Source organism: Acomys russatus, chromosome X (genome assembly GCF_903995435.1).
Source record: "Acomys russatus chromosome X, mAcoRus1.1, whole genome shotgun sequence".
Taxonomy (NCBI): Eukaryota; Metazoa; Chordata; class Mammalia; order Rodentia; family Muridae; genus Acomys; species Acomys russatus.
This window is the reverse complement of record NC_067169.1, coordinates 123,638,824-123,666,618: the sequence shown is the minus strand read 5'-3', so window position 1 is coordinate 123,666,618 and position 27,795 is coordinate 123,638,824. Positions and strand designations below refer to the sequence as shown.

Sequence of the window (27,795 nt, the reverse complement as noted above, 5' to 3'; positions counted from 1 at the left end):
GTCTACTTAGAATCCATATAAAGACAACATTTCAAGAGAGCTACATACACTGTTGGTTTTAACTGAGTTCATATAAACCAACAGAACACCTCTTGAAATGTTATTTTTATTCGGATTCCAATAGACCACGTGACCTGTAATCTGTCTTGGAATGTGCTCAGAAGGCTCTGTCACTGAACAGGTAACTGAGTAAAAACCCTAGAGCCCTTACTTTAAAATGAAGAGGGAGAGACTGGAATGGAAGGAACTATTCAACCTTAATCTTCTTTCCTTGTTGCTTGACTTCTCCCCTTCCTCCTCCTCCTCTGCCACCTTGGAAGCCTCCTTATCCTCTGAAGCCTCCTCGGCCTCTGCCACCAAATCCTCCTCTTCCTCCTCTGCCACCACCTCTGCCTCCGAAACCTCCTCTGCTTCCACCTCGATCACCGAAGCCACCTTCACCCTTAGGTTTGGCCCAATCCAAGGTAACCTTGTTTCCATCATTTTCTCCATCCTCTATGGCCTCCTTGGCAGCTTTGGCATCTTCCTCGCTATAAAAAACCCTTTAGAAGAACCAGTTTCCCTATAAAAGACTCTTCTTGCACAAACAAAGCCCTCAAATGATTCTTTTAAGGTCTCTTCAGTGGTACCCTCAAACAGACCTTTGATAAACAGAGTAATCCCTTCTGTCCTTGTAACTCCAGCCTGATTGTTCTGCCCTCAATTTCCATTTTATTGCAGGAGTTCCAAGCTTCTTTAGCACCTTCAAATGAAGCAAATTCTATATATGCGTATTCTTTAGATTTGCCATGTTGGTTCTGGGGCACTTTGATAAAAGTTGCTTTTTCAAATACTTCTTCTGTTGTGCTGCAGGAAAGGTTATTTAAAACCAAAGTTTTCGATTCACCAAAACCCTAACTGCTATTCTTTCTACCTCTCTCTTGCCTTTGTTCTTTCTCTCAAGTATAGTAGAGTGAAACAGATCACCCATCAAGTTCTGTCCACTGCTTTTCTCCGAAGTTTTTCTCTGCATCAACTTCAGACGTAAATTCAATATAAGCAATCCCTTTGCTTTTCCCGTCCTGGTTGTCTGTTCTGATCTCCATGGCATCTTCAAATACTTCTTTTGAATAATTCTCAGCAATATTGAAAGACAGGCTTTTGGCTAAAAATGTTCTTGCAGCTCAAACGTTCTTACTATCTCTCTTAAATTTCGTTCTTGAACACTTTTAAACCAGTGAGCTCCAGGGCCATTTCTAAGTCTTCAGCAGACTCAAAGCCCACATACCCAAATTTCTTATTTGTACCAGTTCTGATATCCACACCAGCAAGATCATTCTTATCAAAAAATTTACTGATGGCAACTTTTAATTCAGTAACAGACTTGCTTGGATTAAGGTTTCCAATAAGCAGACTGAAAGGTATAGTTGGTTCTAAGCCTTCTACTTTCTGTTTCTTGGCTTCAGGGGCTTCTTTCTGTTTGGTCATTTCCTTCTTCATTTTCCAGATGCTGCTCCTCCCCTTCATCTTCATCTTCATCCTCCTCCTCGGCTACACTCTTGGCTTTCACGGGAACTTTTGCAGGAGCTTTCTTTCCTTTGGCTGGTGTGATCTCCATAACTTCTTCTTCTTCTTCTGAGTCATCTTCCTCTTCATCATCTTTTTCCTCATCCTCATCCTCATCCTCATCCTCTGAGGCAGGAGCACTAATAGCTGGTGCTTTTGCTGGTTTCCCTCCTTTTACTACTGGTGGCTCAAATTAATCCTCTTTCTCATCATCTTCATCTTCATCACTGTCATCATCTTCTTCATTTTCATCCTCATCACTGTCTTCCTTTTTGTCATTCTTACCATTCTTAGCCCCCTTGGCTGGAGTGACAGCCCCCTTCTTACCAGGGTTGCTACCAATGTTTTTGCGTGTGGCTCCCTTCTTACCTGGTGTTGCAACTACTTTAGCTGGTGTAACTGCCTTCTTAGCTGGTGTGGCTGCTGCCTTTTTGCCTGGGGTAGCAGCTACTTTCTTAGCTGGTGTGGGAACTGTAACCTTTTTTGTTTGTGAAGCGACCACTTTCTTCGCTGGAGTTGCTGAAGCCTTCTTGCCTTTTTTCTGAGGAATGACAACCTCTTCTCCACTGCTATAATCGTCTTCATATTCTGACATTTCTTCATCTTCACTATCTTCTTCCATTTCCTTTGGGGGAGGAGCCATTTTCTTGGACTCACTGTGGATTGTGTTGGTCTTTGCGAGCTTCACCGTAGTGGTGGATTATGACAACAACATGTGTGAATAGATACAAGGGATGGGATAAACATTGAGATGTAACAAGAATAAATTAATAAAAAAAAAAACAAAAAAAACAAAACAAAAAAACAAAACAAAAAAATAAATAAATAAGGGGAAAATGGGAGGGAGGGAAGAATGGGAGGATACAAGGAATGGGATAACCATTGAGATGTAACAAGAATAAATTAATAAAAATTTTAAAAAAAGAAAAAAGAAAAAGAAAATAGCTCAGAAGAGCCTAAAGGATACCACGAGAAGTCGACAGCAGTAGGATCACTGAAGTCTCTGGAACACGTAGCTGCCAGCTACAGCTAGTGTCTCTTTAATAATAAATTTTATTTTTTTTTCCAGGAGAATTGTACCAGTCGGCAAAACATAGAACATTTGAAATCATTCTTAAACAAACAATCCAGTATCACAGTGGGGAGTTTTTAATCATGTATGAAGAATTTTTTTAAAACTATGTGAATACTGTCAGCACTTTAAACACCAGGCTGAATGTCATATTATATTTGTTCAATGCTACAAGTTACATAAATGTCATTCATGAATAACGTTGGGTTTTTTAATTTTTAATTTTTACTTTTACATATACATTTATATTATTACACACTCATATATATAATAAACTACACATAGCAAGAAGAACCAACCGCAAAACAATTAGGAATTATATAAATGTATCATCCATAGTGTTTTGCCTATTTGCATTTGGCAACCTTGAGGAAACATCTTTTTACAATTCTGAAGGTAAATCAGTATCTCATATCTCATCTCTATCAACTTAAAACATCTATCTAGACCTAAATACATCTTAACCCCTAAACAACTAAGCTTAATTGTAAGACTAAACTGTCTGGTCTTCAACCCCATCAGAGACTTGAGAAGGAGTAAAATTTAATTACCTGAGTAAACTGGAAGTGTACGTTAGCAGCTTCCAAAATGAAAAACTGACAGTTTGCTGCCTGAACAGTCACCCAAAACTCTCTATAACATTGGAGCATTATCCTCAGCCTTCTACCCCAATATATCAGACTGACATATTTGTGAGGCAGGAACTATTGAGGACTTGCTTACTCTGTCTTGGCAGAGTTTGGCCTTTGACTCTGCCTGCATCCAAACTTGCCCATTTTTAGGCAGAATTCTGTCTGTGGCAGAAACAAGGACATTTTGCCCAGTGGCTTGTTTGCCACACTTGAAGCCATCTCCATAAGGAGGTTCTTTGATGCTCATCATCCTCTTTGAGGTAGGCTGGGTGTTGCCAGGAGTTAACCTGTCTTATTGTCAATGAATCTTTAAAATAATAAAAACATCATTAAATGTCATCTTCTGTATGTCTCTGAGGCTTTTGAAGACTTTAACCATTTTACCTTATCTATCTATAGAATCATATCTATCTGTTACACCTAGGATGTATACTCTTCTGATAAAAATTAGACTAATAATTGACATGAGCATGATTTGATCAACTAACAATTAGCTTGTATTACTTAATTATCCTAAACAGCCTGCAGTACCACTTTCAAGGTATTGGAAGTAAACCTTGTATTATAATTGAGTTGTATCTGTACACTACCTCATATTAGAGTAGAAATATATTTAATTTGTGTGAAGAATAAACTTGAATTTGAATTCTATAGCAATGCATCAAAATTAAACTTATTTTGTATCAATATACAAAATTCTATACCAATGAATTAAAAATAACCTTGTGAGCAACATTTAAGGCCTTAAGTTGAGGAGTAGATTCAATAATCAATTTTTTGTCCTGCCATCCCTATATACTTCTATATTCCCCTTTCTTTGTTTTCAACCCCTATCTCCATACCTAAGAAGGAAAGATAAAAGAAAAGAGAGACATCCCTAAGTCCAATCTCATTTTTTCTCTGAATAACCAATAATAACTTATAACCAACTCACAATGAAAATATGAAAATATATATATATATATATCCCAAGAGAACAACCAGAACCCTACCCAACCCCCTCAAGGGAAATGGGGCATTGTTCTCACTTTAAAGCTTCTTCAGCTGATTTGGGATGAATAATACCTTTGTAGGAGCCCAATTAAAATTGGGGGAAATTGATAAATAAACTAGGAATAGCATTTGCAGCCAAGTTTCTAAATGTTGGGAAATTCCTGCGTGGGACAGTCTGAAATGCTGGACCAATTGGGATCATAAGCTTTCTTCAAAGTTGTCGTGTTCTGATGAGGTACAGCAACTGAAGCGCTTCGGGCTGGAACATGAAGGATGCAGGATGTCAGCGTCCAGCATGCTGAGAGGAATGAATCCTGTCAGGCAGCATCCAGTTCTTTTGTTCTGAAAACATAATTTCTCAGAAGCGTTATACAATTCTGACATTATAAAAGCATGAGGTGTTCAGAATACACAGAGCACTTAAGGCTGGTTCTCTGTTCTTTGTATGGGCAGGAGAAAGACATCTGTGAATCTTCATTCATACCATGAGAACAATGGTATCTAAAAATAAGTCACAGGGATTCTGTAGGCAACGAGAAGCATTGTCTGTGCATAGACATTCATGTCTCAGCCAGTCTCAGAGCTATGCCATGTGTGGAATTAGCAATATAAGTTACCTGCTTGTTCTGCAGTTTGAATTCATGTGAGTATAGACTGACTTGAGTTAAGTCAGTTAGGTCTGTTTCATTTTGACCTTTTTCTTTCAAATGTATATTTTATCTATTTTAACCTAGTCACACTACATCCCAACTGCCATCCCCTCCCTCCGATGTTCCCACTCTCCCTCCTCTGCTCATTCCCCTCACCCAGACCTCTGACAGGGGGGCTCTCCCACCCCAACTGTCTGTCTTGGCAATAGTCAGTATTAGGTCTCATCAGGATAGACTGCATCCTCCTTCTCTGTGTGCCTGCCAGGCCAACTTGTCTAGGGGCAAGGACCAAATTGTGGGGGCCAGAGTGCATGTCAGAGGCTCAGCAACAGTCCTCCACCTCCCCATGGACAATAGGCCAGCCATCGGTTACATTTGAGCAGGGGATCTTGGTTCTCTGCACGCACTGTCCAGCTCTGTAGGCCTCAATGGTCTCCCTGTGGGGCTCCTGCTCCCTCCAAGACCCTTCACCCCCCAACTCTTGCAAACAACTCACAGCTATTCTGCCAGAGTCCTGTTGCAAGTCCCAACATCCGTCCCGGTCCCCCATTGGGTGGAATCTCTCAGGGGACATCTATGTTGGGATAATATCCACTTATAAGTGAGTATTTACAGTTCGTTCCTTTCTGGGTCTGGGTTATCTCACTCAGGATGGTCTTTTCTAGTTCCACAATTTGCCTGCAAATTTCAAGATGTCCTTGCTTTTATAGCTGAGTAGTATTCCATTGTTTAAATGTACCAGAGTTTCTTTTTCCATTTTTCGGTTGACGGACATCTGGGTTGTTTCCAGTTTCTGTCTATTATGAATAAGTCTGCTATGAGCATAGTTGAACAAGTGTTCATGTTGCATGGTGGAACATCTCTGGGTGTATGCCCAGGAGTGGTATAGCTAGCTGGGTCTTGAGGTAGCACAATTTCCAATTTTCTGAGAAAGCACCAGATTGATTTCCAAAGGGGTTGTACAAATTTGCACTCCCACCAGCAATGAAGGAGTGACCCCCTTTCTCCACGTCTTCGCCAGCATGTGCTGTCACTTGAGTTTTTTATCTTAGCCATTCTGATGGGTATAAGATGGAATCTCAGAGTTTTTTTGATTTGCATTTCCCTAATGACTAGGGACACTGAGCATTTCTTTAAGTGTTTCTCAGCCATTCGGTATTCCTCTGTTGACAATTCTCTGTTTAGCTCTGTACTCCATTTTTTAGTTCCGTTATTTGGTTTTGCGGTATTTAGTTTCTTGAGTTCTTTCTTTATTTTGGATATTAGCCTTTGGTCTGATGTAGGGTTAGTGAAGATCTTTCCTAGTCTGTAGGCTGTAGTTTTGTCCTATTGACAGTGTCCTTAGCCTTACAGAAGCTTTTCAGTTTCCTGAGGTCCCATTTATTAACTGTTGATCCTAGAACCTGGGCTGTTGGTGTTCTGTTCAGAAAGTTGTTTCCTGTGCCAATGAGTTCAAGGTGCTTCCTCAATTTTTCTTTTAACAGATTTAGTGGGTCTGGTTTTATATTGAGATATTTAACCCACTTGGACTTTAGTTTTTTGCAGGGTGATAGATATGGATCTATTTGCATTTTTCTACATGTTGACCATTTGTGTATTGAAGATGCTATCTTTTTTCCATTGTATGATTTTTGGCTTCTTTGTCAAAAATCAAGTGTTCAAAGGTGTTTGAGTTTGCTTCTGGGTCTTTAATTTGATTCCATTGGTTCAACCAGCCTATTTCTATGCCAGTACAATGCACTTTTTTTTTATTACTTTTGCTCTGTAGTACAGCTTGAGATCAGGGATGGAGATTCCTCTAGAGGATCTTTTATTGTACAGGATTGTTTTAGCTATTTGGGTTTTTTGTTTTTCCATAAGAAGTTGAGAATTGATCTTTCAAGGTCTGTAAAGAATTCTGTTGGCATTTTGATGGAGATTGAATTGAATGTGTAGATTGCTTTTGGTAAGATGGCCATTTTTGTTATATTGATTCTCTTGATCCATGAGCATGGGAGATCTTTCCATCTTCTGATATCTTCTTCAATTTCTTTCTTCAGAGACATGAAGTTTTTTTTCATACAAGTCTTTCACTTTCTTGGTTAGCATTACATCAAGATACTTTATATTATTTGTGGCTATTGTGAAGGGTGTAGTTTCCCTAATTTCTTTTTCAGCTACTGATTTTTTTTAGTTGATTTTATATCCACCCACTTTGATGAAGGTGTCTATCAGCTGTAGGGGTTCTCTGGTGAAATTTTTGGGGTCAATTATGTATACCATCGTGTCATCTGCAAATAGTGATACTTTGACTTCTTCCTTTCCAATTTGTATCCCTTTGATCTTTTTCAGTTGTCTTATTGCTCTAGCTAGATCTTCAATTACTATATTGAAGAGCTATGGAGAAAGTGGACAGCCTTGTAGTGTCCCTGATTTCAGTGGACTTGATTTAAGCTTCTCTCCATTTAGTTTGATGCTGGCTATAGGCTTGCTGTATATTGCCTTTACTATGGTTAGGTATGTGCCTTGAACCCCTGATCTCTCTAAGACTTGTTGACATGAATGGGTGTTGGATTTTGTCAAATTTTTTTTGGCATGCCTGGGCTGGAGCCCACTTGGTCAGAGTATATGACATTTTTTATGTATTCTTAGATTTGGTTTACAAGTATTTTATTGAGTATTCTTGCATCAATGTTCATAGGGAAATTAGTCTGAAATTCTCTTTCTTTTTTGGATCTTTTTTTTTTTTTTTTGAATTCAATAGTTTTATTAGATGGTAGACAATATAGTATTTTTGGTTAGTGAATTATTCATTATCTCTTCTCACCAAATACATGCCAAGCTGGAGAGAACTGGCATGCACATTGCAAGTCAGAGCGTCTCCACGCCAAATTCATTGGCTACTGTTTTCTTTTTTGGATCTTTGTATGCTTTAGGTGTCAAAGTGTTTGCAGCCTAATAGTATGAGTTTGGTAATGTCCCTTCTGCTTCTATTTTGTGGGATAGTTTGAAGAGAACTAGTATTAGCTCTTCTTTAATGATCTGGTATAATTCTGTGATGAATCCGTCCGGCCCTGGGCTTCTTTTGGTTGGGAGACTTTTAATGACTGCTTCTATTTCCTTAGGAGATATAGGACTATATTTTTTTTTACCAGATCTTGATTAAATTTTGATAATTGGTAGCTATCAAGAAAATTGTCTATTTCATTTAGATTTTCCAATTTTGTGGCATATAGACTTTTGAAATGAGACCTAATGTTCCTTTGGGTTTCTTTCTTGTCTGTCATTTATCTCCCTTCTCGTTTCTGATTTTGTTAATTTGAGTACTCTCCCTCTGCCTTTTAGTTTGACTAAGGGTTTGTCTATCTTGTTGATTTTCTCAAAGAACCAGATCTTGGTTTTGTTGGTTCTTTAAATTGTTCGCTTTGTTTCTAATATATGGATTCTAGTCCTGAGTTTATTTCCAGCCTTCTACTCCGCTTGGGTGTGTCTGCTTCTTTTTGTTCTAAAACTTTCAGGTATGCTATTAAGTTGTTAGTATGAGATCTCTCCAATTTCATTATAAAGGCGCCAAGTGTTATGAACTTTCCTCTTAGCACTGCTTTTATTGTGTCTTATAAGTTTGGGTATGTTATGTCTTCATTTTCATTGAATTCACGGAAGCCTTTAATTTCTTTTTTATTTTGTCCCTGGCCTCTGAATAGGAAGTTGTTCAGTTTCTATTACTTTGTAGGCTTTCTGCTGTTTCTGTTGTTGTTGAGTTCCAGCTTTAATTCATGGTGGTCTGATAAGACGCAAGGTGTTATTTATATCTTCTTGTATTGTTGATATTTGCTTTGTGACCAAAAATATAGCCAATTTTGGAGAAAGTTCTATGAAGTACTAAGAATGTGGTATATTCTTTTTGTTCAGGTGAAATATTCTGTAGATATCTGTTAGGTCCATTTTATTCATGACGTCTATTATTTTCATTATTTCTCCATTTGGTTTCTGTCTCAATGATCTGTCTATTGGGGAGAGTGGGGTGTTGAAGTCTCCCACTATTAATGTGTGTGGTTCAATGTATGGCTTAAGCTTTAGTAATGTTTTTTACAGATGTGAGTGCTCCTGTATTTGAGACATAGATGTTCAGGACTGGGACATCATCTTAGTGTATTTTTCCTTTGATGAGTATGAAGTGTTCTTCCACAGCTCTTTTATTATTTTTGATTGAAATACTATTTTATTATATAGTAGAATGGCTACTCCAGATTGCTTCTTGCATCCATTGGCTTGGAATACCTCTTTACAGCCCTTTACTCTGAGGCAATTTCTATCTTTATTGCTGAGGTGTGTTTCTTGTATGCATCAGACTGATGGGTCCTGTTTTCACCTCCATTCTGTTAGCCTGTGTCTTTTTATTGGGGAGTTGAGGCCATTGATGTTGAAATATTAATGACCAGTGGTTGTTAGTTCCTGGTTTGTTTGTTTTATGTTGGTGCCATGTGTTTCCTTTCTTTTGGTTTTGCAGATGTGAGGTTATGTATTTCCTGGGTGTAGTTAGCTTCCTTGGGTTGGAATTTTCCTTCTAGTATCTGCTGTAGAGCTGGATTTGTGGCTGGGTACTGATTAAACTTGGTTTTGTCATGGATTATCTTTTTTCTTTGTCTATGGTGATTGAAAGTTTTACTGGGTATAGCAGTCTTGGTTGCCATCTGTGGTTTCTTAGCGTCTGCATGACAGCCATCTAGGCCATTCTTGCTTTCATATTCTCTGTTGAGAAGTCAGGTGTGATTCTGATGGGTTTTTCTTTATATGTGATTTGGCCTTTTTCTCTTGCAGCTTTTAATATTCTTTCTTTGTTTTGTACATATAATGTTTTGATTATTATGTGGTGGAAGGATTTTCTTTTCTGATCCAACCTATTTGGAGTTCTATAAGCTTCTTGTATGTTGGTGGTCATTTCTTTCTTTAGGTTGGGGAAGTTTTCTTCTGGGTTTTGTTGAAAATCTTTTCTGGGCTGTGGAGCTTGGAGTCTTCTTCTATTCCTATCATTCTTAGGTTTGTTCTTTTTTTTATAGTGTCCCAGATTTCTTGGATGCTTTGTGTCAGGAACGTTTTAGTTTTAACATTTTCTTTGATGTATCAGTAACATCAACCATAACTTCTACACTTGAGATTCTCTCTTCCATATCTTGTATTCTGTTGGTGTTGCTTATGTCTGCAATTCCTGTTCCCTTCCCTAGATTTTCTAACTCCAAGATTGCCTCAGATTGTGATTTCTTTGTTGCTTCTAATTCCCTTTTTAGGTCTTGAATAGTTTTATTCATTTCTTTCATTTCTTCCTCCTGTTTGATTGTATTTTCCTATAATTCTTCATAGGATTTATTCAGTTCCTTCATCTGTTTGAATGTATTTTCCTGTATTTTTTTTTGAGAGATTTATTTCCCTCCTTCAAGGCTTCTATCATTTTCATCACCTCAGATTTAAAATCTTCTTCTTGCACTTAGTGTGTGTTATTGTCTCCAGTACTTACTGTGGTAGGACCACTGGTTTCCAGTGGTGTCATAAGTCTCTGAGTTTTGTTGTTTGTGTTCTTGTGCTGGCCTCTAGCCATCTGGTTGTATCTGGTGTTAGCAGGCCTGGAGTTCCTCTAGTGGAGTTGCTGTCTGTGTTCCAGGAGGGCCAGGAAGGTTGGGAACAGGCAAAGAGAGCTCCAAGCTGAATGCTATTTTCTAGGGCTCCCCAGAGGCCTCCTCAGGATGGTGGACAATGGGTGTTTGAGCCTGCACCCAGCTCGGCTCTGCTGGGTTCCCTGTCTGTGTTCCAGAGGGGTCAGGCAGGAGAGAAACAGGCTGAGAGAACTCAAAGCCAAAAGCTGCTCCTCAGGCCTCCTTGGTATGGTGGACAATGTGGGTTGTGGCCAGCACCCAACTTACCTCTGCTGATTCATTCTCTGTGTCCCAGATGGGCCGGGCCAGTAAGCATCTGTCAGAGAGAGAGATCTGAGCCCAAATCTTCTCAGGTGTCCCACAGTCCTTCTTGGGATGATGGCTAATGTGGGTTGTGACCCCTGCAGGACTTGTCTCTGCTTGTTTGTTCTCTGTGACCCAGATGGGCCAGGCTGGTTAAGCAGCTGGTGGAGAGAGATCCAAGCCCAAAGCTGCTTGGGTGTCCTACAGTTCTCTTTGGGGTGGCAGCTAATGTGAGTTTTGGCCCAAGCCCAATTCCTACTATTCTTTCTTTATCATTCCTGACTTTGACACTTTTTGTGGTGCTAGAAATTGAACCCAAGGCTTCACAAATGCTAGATAGGTACTCTACCACTGAGACACATTCTACTCACTCTAAAACTTTTGAAGAGCACTAAGGAATCATTTGTAAAATATGCCACAATTTGGTTTTGTCCTGTATTTTTCTAGAGTTTGAGCAAGCTCATCATGGGGAAGCCCTCATCACCAACACCAGCTGCCTTTTTAAAAACAATTATTTACTTGCTTTACATCCCAAATGCACCTCCTTCTTCCCTCCTCATGGTCCCTCCCTCCCACCCTGTTTCCCCTTTACCTCCTCTCTTCTCCTAAGGGGGAGCCCTCCTTACCAACCCACCCAGGCACATATAGTCGCATCAGGACTAGGTACATCCTCTTCTACTGAGTCCAGACAAGCAGCCCAGCTAGGGGAAAGTGATCCAAAAACAAGCAACAGGTTGCATGTCAGAGACACCCCCCCCACTCCACTTGCTAGAGGACCCACATGAGGGCCAAGCTGACCATCAGTTATATATGTGCCAGGGGTCTAGGTCCAGTCAATACTTGGTTGGTGCTTCAGTCTAGGCAAGCACCTATACTCCCTGGTTAGTTGGCTCTGTTGGTCTTTTTGTGGAGCTCCTGCCATCTCAAGGTCCTTTATTTCTTCCCCCTACTTTTCCACAAGATTCCCTGGGCTCCGCCTAATGCTGGGCTATGGGTCTCAACATCTGTTTGGATTGCTGCTTGGTGGAGCCTCTCAGAGGACAGTTATGCTAAGCTCCTGTCTGTAAGCATAGCAGAATACCCTTAATTGTGTCAAGGGTTGGCTCTCTCCCATGGAGTGGGTCTCAGGTTGAGGCACTCATGGTTGGCCATTTCCTCAATCTCTATCTTTATCCTTGCATTTCTTGTAGGTAGGGTGAATTTTGGGTTGAAGGTTTTGTGGGTGGATTGGTGTCCCTCTCCTTCCACTGAAAGTCCTGCATGGCTAGGGAGTGGTTATTTCAGTCTCCATGTTGAAGAAGAGATAAACATGGTTTTTGTTTAGATCCCAAGTGTGGGATGAGGAACAGATTTGTGAGAGGGCAGGTGATGTTTATCCCCTTAAAAGTCGAGCTACTTGTGGGGGAGCTTGGCTGTTACCAGCTGAAAAACATCCTTGAACAATTTCTGAGAGGAGATGTAAATGTGACCCAAAAACAGGAGGCGAGGTTTTGGAGACTTGGGATTGAGTGGCCGTTCATCACTGGTTTTCAAGATGCTCCTCAAGAGAACCACTCCAGTGAAGGCTTCGGGGCTCTGGGCTGCAGCTGCTGCTCTGGGCTCCGGATGAGGTTTGGGTTCCAGTTACTCCAGGTTCCAGCAGAAGAAATCCTGCTGACAGCGCCAGGAGAGTCGTTCCTGGGAACTGATACCCAGAAGGTTTCATTTTGTGTTCTTTAATCTTCTTTTCCTTATGTTTATACTAATCTGGTTATAAGGGAGGTACACTCGTTTGATTAGTTCATAATAAAATATAATGGTTAAGAAAATTGAGCCTATACCATGGACCCTGCTACTTATAGTCTCAGCTAGAGTCACCCCCATATCCTCCCAGGGGCCTATCCTATCACAGGTTTCCAGCTTGTCCCAGAGATGCACCCCCTTGGGTTCCTTTTCTCTCTCAGTCCTCTCACCTCTCACTCCCACTTTCCCCACATCTGATCCCCCACCTTGTTCCCCTCCCCACATCTTCTTCCACCCAGTTCCCACACTTTATCCACTTTGGGTGGCTACTCTATTTCCCCTTCTGAGTGGAATTCACGAATCCTCCTTTGGACCCTCCTTGTTACTTATCTTCTTTGGGTCTGTGCATTGTAGTGTGATTATCCTGTACTTTGTGGCTAAAAAACACATGTGCATACCATGTGTGTCTCTATGGCTCTGGGCTACCTTACTCAGGATGATTTTTTTCTAGTTCCATCCATTTGCCTGCAAATTTCAAGATTTCCTTGTTTTTGATAGCTGAGTAGCCTTCTATTGTGTAAATGTACCACAGTTTCTTTATCCATTCTTCAGTTGAGGAACATCTAGGATGTTTGCAGATTCTGGAAATAAAGATGCTATGAACGTAGTTGAGCAAGTGTCTTTCTGGTGTGGTGGAGCATCTTTCAGGTATATGCATTCCATGTCACCACACCCTGCAATGTTCCTTAACCATCACTAGATATTCAGTGCGGGTCTTCTTGGAACTTTAGATTTTGTATGTTTATACATACATGAGTATGCCAACAAACTATATACAGGGTTAGAGAAAGGCAAATAATTTACAAATTGTGCTTATTCTATATATTGTTTGATATCTTGTTTTATATAATCATTAGAATTTGGGATTGATGTTAGAACAGCCTTAAGCATTTTTTATTTATTTTATTGTTTTATGTAAATGAGTGCTTTGCCTTCATGTATGGCTGTGTACCACATGTGTGCCTAGTGCCTGAGGAAGTGGTGAGCCTCTACATGAGTGCTGGGAATCGAACCCAGATCCTTTGCAAGAACAAGTACTCTTAACTCTTGAGCCAACTTTCCAGCTCCAACCATTTATTTTCATTGCTGAATTTTAATTTATTGGATATCTAGGTCCCATCACACTTAATCATTTCTTCACTGATAAAAATTTATATCATTCTTAGTTTTTCTTATCAATCACTAGCTCCATGACCATCTGTCCTTATATACATCATGTACTAGTGTTTCCACAGAATATGGACCTGACAGTGAACTTACTGGACCACTGAGGAAATAGGATATCTTAAGTTCTAACACTTTCAGATCAAGGCAAGGCCCTGTAACCAAACTGTTTTGGTCCTGTTCCTGATACTGACAATCTGAATGAATATGGGCAACCTGACAACCTGTTTCCTCTCCTATAGATGCTAAAAATAGTAATATTTCAACAACACCATTGTTTTAGGAAATAACACTTATTTATAGGATTTATAAAAATTCAAAGAGGATAAGTGCATTAATTTATTTGCTATCCAAGCATTTTCCCAGATGAATCTCTGTTCATTTACACACCTATGGTGACTGTTTAGAAGCCTTTGTTCCTCAGAACCATGGCAACTCAGTTCAATTGTATGTTCTGCATGGTAGAGGAAACTGGAGTTTCACTACTTAGGTTCAGAAGTGACCAAGGGAATTTTCTCAAGTCTCTCAGTTACCAGAAAACTGAAGGTTAGAAGGAAGGTGGTAATTCTGGAAGATTTCTTCTCCTGAGTGTCTTCTCTTTGGAGATAGCATGTTAACACATGCTGTGCTCATTATTTTTTATACACATGGTGTATGAAAATGAATTGTGTTTTTAGTTTGTACTTACAGGTTAGTAATAGTAATGGTTAGATTTTGTTCTCTGTGTCTGATGTTGGCAAACTACCACCTGAAACCCCAATCCATCTGAGCAACAAAGTAAACAGGGTGCACAGCCAAGAGGATTAATTTACATATAGGCTAGAAAACCTTTCCCTCAACAACAACCTGGATAGAGTTGCGATAGAGTTCATGTGCACATCTGAAGAGTGATACTAACCCCCATTCAGAAGTTGGTTGCATCCTAGGTATTCTCACCTGGTGTGCTGTTGGCCTACTTTGGGAATATAGTCTGAAAGCTACTCTCTGCCATAGTATGTCACCTTCATCATGGTCTTTACTCATAAGCCCAAGAAAGACAGGTGGCTAGAGCAGGAGATCTGAGGTGGAAACAAGCTAGAGACAGTCCATCATCTTACCATCTCTCAAGCCCCTCCCCTTCCCAAGGCCCTAAACCACCCACTCAGCAGCTATTTCCCCTAGTGACATTGCTGAACTCTGAGAGGTAACATCTCCAAAGAGCAGGAACACTGACAGGTGGGATATTAAGCACATGTGTACTGCTCAGGTCTCGTCACTCCTCTCAGTCCAAAAGCTTCAAAGGTGGGAGGTGGAGGCAGAGGCTGAGGCTGAGAGCATCTGGTAGTCACCTGGGAGGACTGCACAGATTTGGTTTCAACATGAGTCCCTCAGATTATCAGGTGTTTTCTCAGGGAACAGATCTTGGTCCCGGGCACAGTGACAGAACAACAATAGGCCATATGAGAGAATCCAAGAGGCAAGCAAGATGAAGGGGGAAATACCCTGCATATCCTGAGTAGGAGGGTCTAGGGAAGTTGGAACCGTAGACAGTTCTCAGGGGTAGCAAGGATGAAGATTTCCTTGGTTGGTGAAGGCAGAGAGGCTCTTGAGGGGAGACTTCCTGGAAAAGTAGGAGTTGGGGGGAGGGTATTGTTTTTAAAATTATCTGTAGGCCTGGCTAGTGATTAATTAAGACACAGACACTTGCTATATTTTAAAATAGTCTCAGGTTACCTGGGGCAGGGCAGATATCAATTTTTTAAACTACCTCCCATAGTGGGGCAGGCAATGGGATCCTTGTCTCAATTCCATGTCTTTTGTTTTTAATAACTTTTATCAAGCTACCTCCCATCCATAATCTCAAATACTTGTTAATGTTTTTTATCTAGGCTGGATTCTCCATCCATGCCGTCCTTTTTTTTTTTTTTTTTTTTTTTTAGAATTCCTCTCTCTCCTAGCCCCACCTATTTCCTTTGTCCTGTCCAGGTGGGATGGCTTTGTATTAAGTAAAACGTTGGTCACAGAGACAGTAAGCACTAATTAGCATCAAAATAGATCAGACCATCCCCCAACAGGAGGTCTTATGGAAGGGAAGATATCCTGCATGACGATATCTTAATGTCACCCTTTTTACCATCTGTGGGTCCAGAAAAGGTCAGTAATGGGGAAACTATGAAAATGAAGTACAGGGACATATGCTCAACCATGTTCATAGCGGCCTTATTCATAATAGCCAGAACCTGGAAACAACCTAAGTGTCCCTCAGTAGAAGAATGGATAAAGAAACTGTGGTACATTTACACTATGGAATACTACTCAGCTATTCAAAACAAGGAATTCCCTAAATTTGTGGACAAATAGATTGAACTAAAAATGATCATAATGAGTGAGTTCATTCAGAAACAGAAAGAGTTAAATGGTATATACTCACTTATATCTAGACACTAGCCCAAGGGGCATGTCCCATGAAAGTCTTCACTTACCAGGAAAGTGGGTCAGAGGGGAAGACATCCTATTGGGACTCTAGGTGAGAGAAGCTTGGGAGAATGGGGAAATAGAAGGATCCAGAGGGTCCTAGAAACCTACAAGAAGAACATTATGGTGGGCGGATCTGGGCCCAGGGGCCCTGCTCAAACTATGGCACCAGCAGTAAACATTGAACCCCTACTCAGATCTAGCCAACAGACAGGACATTCTTCACAGTTGAGTGGAGAGTGGGGCCTGACTTTCACACGAACTCTGGTGCCCCATAGTTGACCTGGGGAGGCCCGGTGGCACTCAGAGGAAGGATAGCAGGCTACCAAGAAGAGCCTTGATACCCTATGAGTATATACAGGGGGAGGAGGTCCCCCTCGGGCACAGTCATAGGGGAGGGGAGTAAGGGGAAAGCAGGAGGGAGGGAGGAATGGGAGGATACAAGGGATGAGCTAACAATTGAGATGTAATATGAATAAATTAATAGAATATTTAAAAAATAAAATAAAGAAAATGAAGTCGATTAAATATCACCATTGCTCTCCAGAGACATCCTTCACCTGGACAGCCACCTGGAGACCCCAAGTCCTCTGACCTGTCATCTGATGAGTTCCTTGTAACACAGATGAAAGTAGGGATTTTCTCCAAAGAAGGATATAAAGCCAAGTCCTATGTAATGGAGGGTTTTGGGAACATGCCAATAGACGCACTTTTGGGGGATTGGGAGCTTTTCAGTCTTCCATTCCTTGAGCATTAGCTGCAGTCGTCCAAAATGAGCTTATTGGAAATGTCAGTGTTTCTTCTTCTAAGTCATCAACCAAGAAGATTTCAAACATAGCTTGTAGGAAAAGACCAGGCAAACCTATCCATCTGCCTCATGCTACCTCCAAAGGGAAGACTCCCAAGGAGAAGAAATCCCTGGGTGACAGTATCACAAAAATGGTCATAAGGAGAAAGCCTCAAGTCTGTCTCTCAAGATATCTCCCAACACCAACCACCTTCCTGCCAATCTCAGGCCTTCCTGTTGCAGGGAAATCTCAAAAAAAAAAAAAAAAAAAAAAAAAAACCTCTCTGGACCCAAACAGCCAAAGCATTATGCTGGGAAGAAACCTGTGGCAAGCAGAACAAAAGAGATGAAACTGAACCACCAGCAAGATGTGAACCCAAACAAAGGGCTGGTTCCAAAGGACCAAGTGAGTATACCTCATCCTCTCTTCCTTTCCTTTCATCTTCTTAAGTTTTCCCAAAGTCATTTTGTTCTCGTGATTCAAGGCTGTCATTAGAATTTTATTCTGAAGTGATTTCAATGTATTCAAATCCTTAATATGTGTTGTGATGTTTTCTCAACACTCGGCACATTGGGAACATCTTTATTGAGCAGATGATGAGAGTGATCATTGCAAGAAAGGAACCTTGGAAGGAAGGCGGGGTTGGAAGTTCTTTGCGGTTACCCAACACCTTAATGATTGAGCTGATTCTAATTTCTACTGCCTTCCTGAAAATGGCCCTATAGTAGGATTACCTCTCTCTTATAGGAGAGTTGTCTGAAGAAGTAAAAAAAAGTCTTGGAGCAAGGCTGAAGCCCTAAAAGAAATAGGGTTTGTTTTCTATAGCCACCTAACCTCTTAACTAAACCCTCTAGACTTACCCGAGGGTGGGGACTCTCTAAGTCTGACATCACCCTGGACCTATTTGACATGCCTTAATCTTTGAGTTTCCAGTGTTGTCTACTCCTTGCATAAGCCAGAGTTCTTGGGAGAGCAGCTCAAAGAGAAGGGAAATGCAGAACAGGCATTACCACAAAGAGGAAGTTATCCCACTGCAGGTGTTATCAGGCCCCTTCTGTCACTACCACAAGCACATGTGATATAACTTGTGTTCTATCTCAGGTTATCATGGACCACCTGTTCATCTTTCCCAGCAAGAAAACCGGCTGCATCCTGAAGCACGGTGCTACCCTCGGATAATCCCCTTTAAGATAAGCAGTGGGGTCTGACTCCAGGCTACACTGGCTCATGTGAAATAGCAATGAAAATAACCTGCTGACAGGGTTGGATTTGGAATTCTCATCGTTTGAGTTGAGGAGCTACGGCCATGCTAATTCCCCTTTCTGCCCACATCTCCAGGTAAAGCTCTGCTGTGCTGTTCTGGCTCACTTTTCCTGACAATGACTTTTGCCCCTAACCCACTACAAATTTGCAATTAGAATACTCAGATTCTGCTCTTTTCTCTGTTGGGGAGGCCAGGACATTTTATGGGCAGAAGCCCTAGAATCTGATGGTCCTAGTCACCCGGAAGTAGAGGCTACCTGGCTCTAGAAGATTCTCCATGCGCTATGCTGCTCTTACATTGTCTCTCTTTTTTGGGTGTTATACTCCCTCATCCATCGCTAACATCTTCTACCTTCTCGACAAGCACAGACCCTGTTGCTACAGTTCCTGCCCAGGGGGAAGACGTGGGCAATATCTACCCCTTCTCCAAATGCCCCGAGGACGAGCCAAGGTACGATGCTACCAAAGTTCACTCTAGACTTGACAAACAACGAGTTTACTAAGCTTACAAACAGGTCATGGGTGAGGGCTTACTTACGGGAGTGTGGGCACTCCTCTTCAACCAACTGGACCTGGAGAGCTTTACCCAGCAGGAATGAGGACTTTCCTGTAACCACACAGATGGAGCTCCTGCTCTAATTTCCCCCAACTAGACAGATGTAAATATATAAACGTGTGTGCGTGTGCATGTGTGCACATGTGTGTGCACATGTGTGTGCACATGTGTGTGCCATATCTCCTCCCTGCAAGCCCCAGCAGAATTTCTAGTTGGTAAGGAACATCTGGATGCTGTGTGTATGTGTGTGAGGGAGGTGATAGCATTCGTTTGTGTGTGTGTGTGTGTGTGTGTGTCAGAGGCAGGGGCTTGCCACTGAACACAGCATGTTCATCATGTGTAATGGAAAGAAGCTTCATTAATGAGTCAGGCTCTCCCTAAGTCAGGGTTTCCGTTGCTGTGATAAAAACCACCATGACCAAAAACAGCTTTAGGAAGAAAGTATTTATTACAGCTTACACTCTATAGTCCATCCTGCGGAAAGTCAGGCCAGGAACTAAAGCAAGGCCGCGGAGGAACACTGCGTGCACGCGTGCTCCCTGTGGCTAGCTCAGCCTGTTTTCTTAAACAACTCAGGACCACCTGCCCTGGGGGTGGCACCTGGGGAGAGGGCAGTAGGCTGGGCCCTCCCACATCAATCATTAATCAAGAATCTGCCCTAAAGATTTGCCTACAGGCAGTTTAGTGGACACATTTTTTTTCCTCAATTGAAGTTCCTCTTCCCAGATAACTCTAGCTGGTGTAAAGGTGACAAGAATGAATGAAAGAAAGAAAGAAAGAAAGAAAGAAAGAAAGAAAGAAAGAAAGAAAGAAAGAAAGAAAAGGCAAACCTGGTCAATGCCTGCCTTGAACTCTGAGTCCCCTTGCCTCAGGGTCCCAAGTAACCAGGGTTATAGTCAGGCACCACCATAGTGGTCTGCAGTGCATTTATTCTATTCACGTATGTGGACATGATTTAGAAAGAGGGCAACACGTGTGTTTTATGTATTTCTTATTCTTCTCTTTGTATATTGCAGCTTGCCCTCCCACCACTCCTTCCGTTCCCTCTCCCACCCTGACTCCCTGTCCCACAGACCCACTCCTCCTCCTCCTCCTCCTCCTCCTCCTCCTCCTCCTCCTCCTCCTCCCTTCAGAAAAAAGAGCAGGTCTCCCAGGTGAACATGGCATGACAAGTCACCACAAGACTAGACTCAAACTCTTGATTTTAAGCCAGTGCAGTAAGCCTTTCCTACCCATGGCACGCCTAGTCACATCAGGGGTGCCTTCGACTTCAACAGGTCAAACACGTTTCTAAATGCTGGTGGTAGCTAACACTGAATGATGGGCCCCAACTGATTTCACGTTTCCTAAACCATCTGCGATCACCTTGCAGTACTTGAGCATCTGAGAGCCAGATGCTGGCCGGCAATGCAAGGGGGATGGTGAGGAACTCTGGAGTAGCCATAGCTAGACACAGACAGGCCCAGAAGACACGAGCACGGACCAGTCCCTCAGTCTTACTTGATTTTCAATGTTGGCAAACATTTAGCCACCCGAGGGCAAGCACAGAGACACAGTTACCACCAACAACCTCCCCCTTCCCAGTAAAGCAGCTGCTGTGGGAGTCTTTGCCCTAGGCCAAGTGGCTAGGCCAAGTGGCTAGGCAGCAGGATGCACGGTGAGAGCCCAGGCCCTCTATTCCTGCTGAGGCCTGAAGAACTCGGGCACAAAGAACCTCAGGGCAGTCACCACTGTGGAAAGCTGGCTGAGCAGAAAGGAGACAGAACTGTGGAAGAGGCTGGAGTTTTCAGAAGTTACCCGACTAAAAGTGAGGGGAGAGGAAAAGTCACACTAGAACCACTGAATGCTCACCTGGGCCCACTCCTCCTCCATGCCTCCCCTCCCACGCAGCCAGCGGGCTCAGCCCCTCCTGGACTCCCTCAGGCTCCCTATCAGGCTGCCTGCCACAGGCTCAGCTCAGAGCACCCCATCCTCACAGTGGCTCTTTAGGTGTCAGCCTATGTACAATGGGGTGGGCTCCTCACAGGGCCAGGGACAGCTGCCTACTGGCCCCAAGCACTCTCCTCCCCTTCTAGAACTTACATCAGCAGGTCACTGCCAGTCACTCTGAGCTCCCTGTGAGCGGCTTCCTCCAGGGACCCCTCAGCCTGGGCCAGGTACATACGCGCCATCTCTGCATCCATGAAGGACAGGAAAGGCACTGCGAGGTCACTGGTGGGGGATACTGTTCAGGTGACTGACTTGTCTTGTTGGCCTCGGGTGCTTTCCCCACCGGCTGCCTTCTCCAGGGCCCTCGGTTCCCCCATTCCTCCACCATCCCTTCCTCCAGACGCCCCCGTCCATGCTGGGGGGACATTCCCCCAACCCGCTCCCTGACCATCTCAGGACACCCCCTCGGCTGCTGTCACAAACGCCACAAAGGATACAACTCCAGGTGTTGGCTTTCCTCGTCCTCTTCCTCCTGCTCCGGATCATCCCCAAGGGCAGCTTTCTCCACCAACGTACCCTCCTCTTCAGTGCCTCCGCAACCTCGGGGGATGCCAGAGCAGCCAGAACCACGGGTCACACGGGCTTTTCTCTCGGCTCTCTCCGTACCATCTCTGCTGTCCTGGACACCAGAGCTTGGGAGGCTACTCTGGCCTCCTCTGCTGCTTGGTGTGCCAGCCGCGCCTCTGTCAGGTTCCTTCATGGCTGCTCAGGGAGGCCCAGAACCCACCACCGACACTGCCACCCCCTGTTGGTTCTAGAATGGACTGAGGTGCCTCTGCCAAGCCTCGCCCCAGCCCTCCTCAATGTGTCACGTGTGGCGAGGCACAAAGAGCTTGGGAAAACAGGGCCTCTCGAGAATTGGTTCTGCCCAAGCTCTTCATCCCCGTAGACCTGGGGGACCTCTTGATGGTCTGCAGTTGGACTGTTCAAGTGCCCCACATCGTCCATTCCCGATAAGCTGGCCCACTCACAGGGGTCATGGAACCCCAAAGCTTTATGTAGATTAGCATGACAGCGGCCATGAGTGCTGCACTCCACTATTCACCCTGCCTGTGAAACCAGGCCTGGTCTGTGTTCCAGACACCCTGAGACCTCGAGACCCTGGTAGGTGCTTTATTCAAGCTGCCTTGCCCAAACCATGTTTCCATGTTTCCTCTACACACACACACACACACACACACACACACACACACACACACACACACACACACACGCACACACACACACACACCACCTCCACACTCCACTTTCCTCTCCAGATGGGCATCACCCAAAGACGGTGCAGCACACCCCATCACAGCCCTTGTGTTTGCTGAGTTCAGAGAGACTTATCCCTCCCGGCATGCTCCAAGGGCTGGACACCGCATGGACAGCAGGAAGGGCTTGGATGGCATTGGCCCAGAAGAATCTGACTCCATGTCAGGACTGGATTCAAGAGGACAGCCAGCAGGATAGGGACAGGGGAGCTTTTCGCTATGACCACCCCTCGTGTGTGTTCTGGGGCTAGGGCACTTGATGTCACGGCAGGAGTGACTGGCAAGAACCATCTTCCAGGACAGTACAGGCTATATAAAGAAGGACTCGATGGACAGCCTGGGCCTACAGTCACAAAGGGCCAGGAGAAAGATGCCTACATTTCTGTCAGATCCAGTCCAGCCAATAACAGGTCTATGTTTGTGGCACGTCTGTGTGTCTGTGTATGCGTGTTGTGGTCTTAGGGGTTGCTTCTGGAGGGCACCGAGGAGTCACTTCTGGGTAAGGCACATCTCTGTCAGTAGTGAGAACACAGAAGGCTGGTGGAGATGGTCCAGTGTGGACAGACCCTGGTGTTGCAAACTGTGGGACGGTGGACTGATCCCAGGTGCTGGTGGTGGTGGTGGGGTGGGTGTGTTGATGCTAGTTTTTTAAACTCTATCTTACTTGGGGCATTTACTGCCTCTACTGTTTATCCCCTCAGAGTCCTCAGAAGTAAACTAACTGCAGTGAGCAAAGACCACGCCCCTCTCCGTGCCCCAGGAGACAGGCTATTACCAGCTGGCAAAGACCATGCCCCACATGGGGCAGTTATCAGCTGTGGGACAAACTAGAGCCCAAACTAAAATCCCACACTTGGGATTAAAACAAAAACATGTTCACATAACGTAACGGGGTTTTTAAAGAAACCAAAACTTCCATTACAGGGGTCAGTTTATAGGTTCATGGCTCACACCTGTAAGTCTACCAGTAGACGCAGGAGGCTTAGTAGTTTAAAGTTTTACTTGGCTACATGCTAATTTTGAGGCCAGCCTGTGCTGTGTGTAATATTTCCTGAAAATAAAAGAGAAAGAATGAAAGAAAAGAAAGGGAGCAAGGAAGAGTCAATGAATTCTGGCCACAGGAAGGACAGGTTGCCAACAGCAGTTCTCACAGTAGCTCATGCTTAACTTTCTTTAGTAAGTTAGGTGTTTGTATGTAGTCGTGATTGGTGTCAATGTAGCACAAGTGCAGTGCTCTTGCTGTCTGCCACATGAATGACAATAAATAGAGACAGGGTTTTAATCTTTCAATTGCCCCTCATTTAGAGAGCTGGCTATGGGAAGGCAGCTTAAGCACTCCAGGAGAAAATCCGCCTTAGCATCTCACCTACAGGCATTACTCTTTATAGAGAAGGGAGCAAAGGCCGACTCTCTCTTTCCAGATGTGATATCAGAGGACAGCTTGGGGAAGTCAGATATCTTGAGTTCATTGCACAACCTGCCTAGCAGAATTGATATTTTTCATCTTTGGTGAGAGGACAAATTTTGATTAAAAAAATAAGGTTAATGGGGCCACTGCATCAACATTTGACAATACACACACAAAGAAGGGGGAGATTATGGTTCTTTCTAAAGTGGTCATCTCAAAGACCCTATTTCTCATTCCTCTTTTCTCTCTCCCTCCCCCACCAACCCCCTGCCCCACCCCCGTGCCCCGTTCTCTCCTCTCTCTCCCTCTGCCTCTGTAAAGATTGCTCAGAGAGTATCTCAAACAAGCCAAGCCACATAGAAGAGGATCGGGCTAGGTGAGCCACATAAACGAAGCACCATGAAAGAAAACAAACAAACAACAACAACAACAAAAACCACCTGGCACCTTGAAAGAAGCTAGAGCCACCTGGTTAACTAGAAAGAGACACTTCCTAGCTTATTAAGATGAGACTACAAGTTGTGAAGTGCACTTCAGGTTTCCAGACCCGTCACCCGCGCTGGGGTGGGCTTTGGGTGGCGCAGCTGTCTTTGAGTCATTTCTGCTCCTGTAACTAACCCCCACCCCAGTAAATTCACTTGTTGGTTCACCAAGTTGGATTTTTGTGGTATCCTTACTTTGATCTTTGTCCACTCCCATCTGTGGTGGAAGATGTTTATCCACATGTCCCCAGTAATAGTGTCACACCACATCTAGATACCCCAGAGCTGCACTCAAGTTGTCTGTGCCAAATTTAGCACCACCAAAGTCTGACCTCTCATCCCCACTGCACCAACGCCCACTTGACGGCTTTTCCATTGTTTCCCTGGATGAGTTCCCCCAGGACCCCCTATGCCTGGATGTGTTCCCCCAGGACCCCCCTATGTCTGGATGTTCCCCCAGGACCCCCCTATGTCTGGATGTGTTCCCCCAGGACCCCCCTATGTCTGGATGAGTTCCCCCAGGACCCCCCTAGGCCTGGATGAGTTCCCCCAGGACCCCCTATGTCTGGATGAGTTCCCCCAGGACCCCCCTAGGCCTGGATGAGTTCCCCCAGGACCCCCTATGTCTGGATGAGTTCCCCCAGGACCCCCCTATGTCTGGATGTGTTCCCCCAGGACCCCCTATGTCTGGATGTTCCTCCAGGACCCCCCTATGTCTGGATGAGTTCCCCCAGGACCCCCCTATGTCTGGATGTTCCTCCAGGACCCCCCTATGTCTGGATGTTCCTCCAGGACCCCCCTATGTCGGGATGTGTTCCCCCCGGGCCCCCCTATGTCTGGATGAGTTCCCCCAGGACCCCCCTATGTCTGGATGTTCCCCCAGGACCCCCTATGTCTGGATGTGTTCCCCCAGGACCCCCCTATGTCTGGATGTGTTCCCCCGGGACCCCCTATGTCTGGATGAGTTCCCCCAGGACCCCCCTATGTCTGGATGTGTTCCCCCAGGACCCCCCTATGTCTGGATGTGTTCCTCCAGGACCCCCCTATGTCTGGATGAGTTCCCCCAGGACCCCCCTATGTCTGGATGAGTTCCCCCAGGACCCCCCTATGTCTGGATGAGTTCCCCCAGGACCCCCCTATGTCTGGATATTCCCCCAGGACCCCCTATGTCTGGATGTGTTCCCCCAGGACCCCCCTATGTCTGGATGTGTTCCCCCAGGACCCCCTATGTCTGGATGAGTTCCCCCAGGACCCCCCTATGTCTGGATGAGTTCCTCCAGGACCCCCCTATGTCTGGATAGGTTCCCCCAGGACCCCCTATGTCTGGATGAGTTCCCCCAGGACCCCCCTATGTCTGGATGAGTTCCCCCAGGACCCCCCTATGTCTGGATGAGTTCCCCCAGGACCCCCTATGTCTGGATGAGTTCCTCCAGGACCCCCCTATGTCTGGATAGGTTCCCCCAGGACCCCCCTATGTCTGGATGTGTTCCCCCAGGACCCCCCTATGTCTGGATGAGTTCCCCCAGGACCCCCCTATGTCTGGATGAGTTCCTCCAGGACCCCCCTATGTCTGGATGAGTTCCCCAGGACCCCCTATGTCTGGATGTGTTCCCCCAGGACCCCCCTATGTCTGGATGTGTCCCCCCAGGACCCCCCTATGTCTGGATGAGTTCCCCCAGGACCCCCTATGTCTGGATGTGTTCCCCCAGGACCCCCCTATGTCTGGATGTTCCCCCAGGACCCCCCTATGTCTGGATGAGTTCCCCCAGGACCCCCCTATGTCTGGATGAGTTCCCCCAGGACCCCCCTATGTCTGGATGAGTTCCCCCAGGACCCCCCTATGTCTGGATGTTCCCCAGGACCCCCCTATGTCTGGATGAGTTCCCCCAGGACCCCCTATGTCTGGATGAGTTCCCCCAGGACCCCCCTATGTCTGGATGAGTTCCCCCAGGACCCCCCTATGTCTGGATGAGTTCCCCCAGGACCCCCCTATGTCTGGATGAGTTCCCCCAGGACCCCCTATGTCTGGATGAGTTCCTCCAGGACCCCCCTATGTCTGGATAGGTTCCCCCAGGACCCCCCTATGTCTGGATGTGTTCCCCCCGGACCCCCCTATGTCTGGATGAGTTCCCCCAGGACCCCCCTATGTCTGGATGAGTTCCTCCAGGACCCCCCTATGTCTGGATGAGTTCCCCCAGGACCCCCTATGTCTGGATGTGTTCCCCCAGGACCCCCCTATGTCTGGATGTGTTCCCCCAGGACCCCCCTATGTCTGGATGAGTTCCCCCAGGACCCCCCTATGTCTGGATGTGTTCCCCCAGGACCCTCCTATGTCTGGATGTTCCCCCAGGACCCCCCTATGTCTGGATGAGTTCCCCCAGGACCCCCCTATGTCTGGATGTTCCCCCAGGACCCCCCTATGTCTGGATGAGTTCCCCCAGGACCCCCCTATGTCTGGATGTTCCCCCAGGACCCCCCTATGTCTGGATGAGTTCCCCCAGGACCCCCTATGTCTGGATGAGTTCCCCCAGGACCCCCCTATGTCTGGATGAGTTCCCCCAGGACCCCCCTATGTCTGGATGAGTTCCTCCAGGACCCCCTATGTCTGGATGTGTTCCTCCAGGACCCCCCTATGTCTGGATGAGTTCCCCCAGGACCCCCTATGTCTGGATAGGTTCCCCCAGGACCCCCCTATGTCTGGATGTGTTCCCCCAGGACCCCCTTTGTCTGGATGAGTTCCCCCAGGACCCCCCTATGTAGTTGATAAGCCCCACACAACAGCAAGCATCCCCTGCTCCCATGACTATGCTTGACTAGGATCCACGTAAAGAAGCCTTCCTCCCAGCCCTCTGCTGCGGGCCTAAGGCGTCTATCCAGGTGGGACTTGGCCAGTGGAGCAGACTACCTTTGAGGATGTTCACACCAGCCTGGCAAAGCATGTCCCTAGGGGCACTGGTTCACCCTGCCCTCTAGACCCTGATGGGCTATCTCCACTCACGGCACGGACGTGCAGGACCTCTGAGCACCGCAGTGTTGGGGTCCGCAAATAGCCCACTGACCACTCGGACACCAGCGTCGATTCAAAACAGACGGCTTATTGTATGCACACTTCCAAACCGATCGATCCGGGACACAGCCCAGACTGCAACCCAGGGCTGTTCCCCGAGCTAGCTAGCTTTTGCAGGAAAAGGCCACCAACGGGTGCCATTTGCAGCATTCTGGCTATGTAGACAAAGTAGCGCTGCCTAACCTTTAAGCTCGTTGGCTAAGTCCAGCTGAGGGGAACTGAATTCTAATTGTGTGTGTGTGTGGTGTTATGGATCCAGGCAGAAACCTTTGGGCGGGGCAAGTGGGCAGAACCACCATAGCAAGATTTTAACATGTCGGGGAGTCACTGGCCACTGAGCTCGCGCAGCCTCTCTCAATCCCAACCACTCCTGCCGCCAGGCTGAGCTTCCCCAAGCCGCGAGCTTGTTAGGATCAGTGCCACTGGCGGTGGGAGCAGCTTGGAGGAATCCTATATTGAAGGGTCCCATTAGTACAGGCCACCTGGGAAGCCGCTGCGTGAAACAGCAGTCCTTTTCCGGGTCTCACAGACGCCCTCCCGCACCCCCTCCCCGAGACGCCCTCCCCCTCCCCCGTCTGGTTTAGCGGGAACCAAGCCTCGCGAGATCTTGCTTGCACATGCGCAGTGGGCCCCACGTGCTGTTCCCTGTATAACCCTACTGCGGCTTGTCGCGGCGGCTCCCTTTCCTTCGTTGGGCTGTGAGTTGTACTGTGGTGTTAGGGTCGCGGTTGGCGGCCCTGACGGCGAGAGCCGGAGTGGTC

The 27,795-nt window shown here is 45.4% G+C and overlaps 1 pseudogene; it reads right to left on the bottom strand.

Annotated features, from left to right (window-relative positions):
• Window positions 1-247: 247 nt before the first annotated feature.
• Window positions 248-20,276, bottom strand: LOC127185530 (nucleolin-like; annotated as a pseudogene).
• Window positions 20,277-27,795: the final 7,519 nt, after the last annotated feature.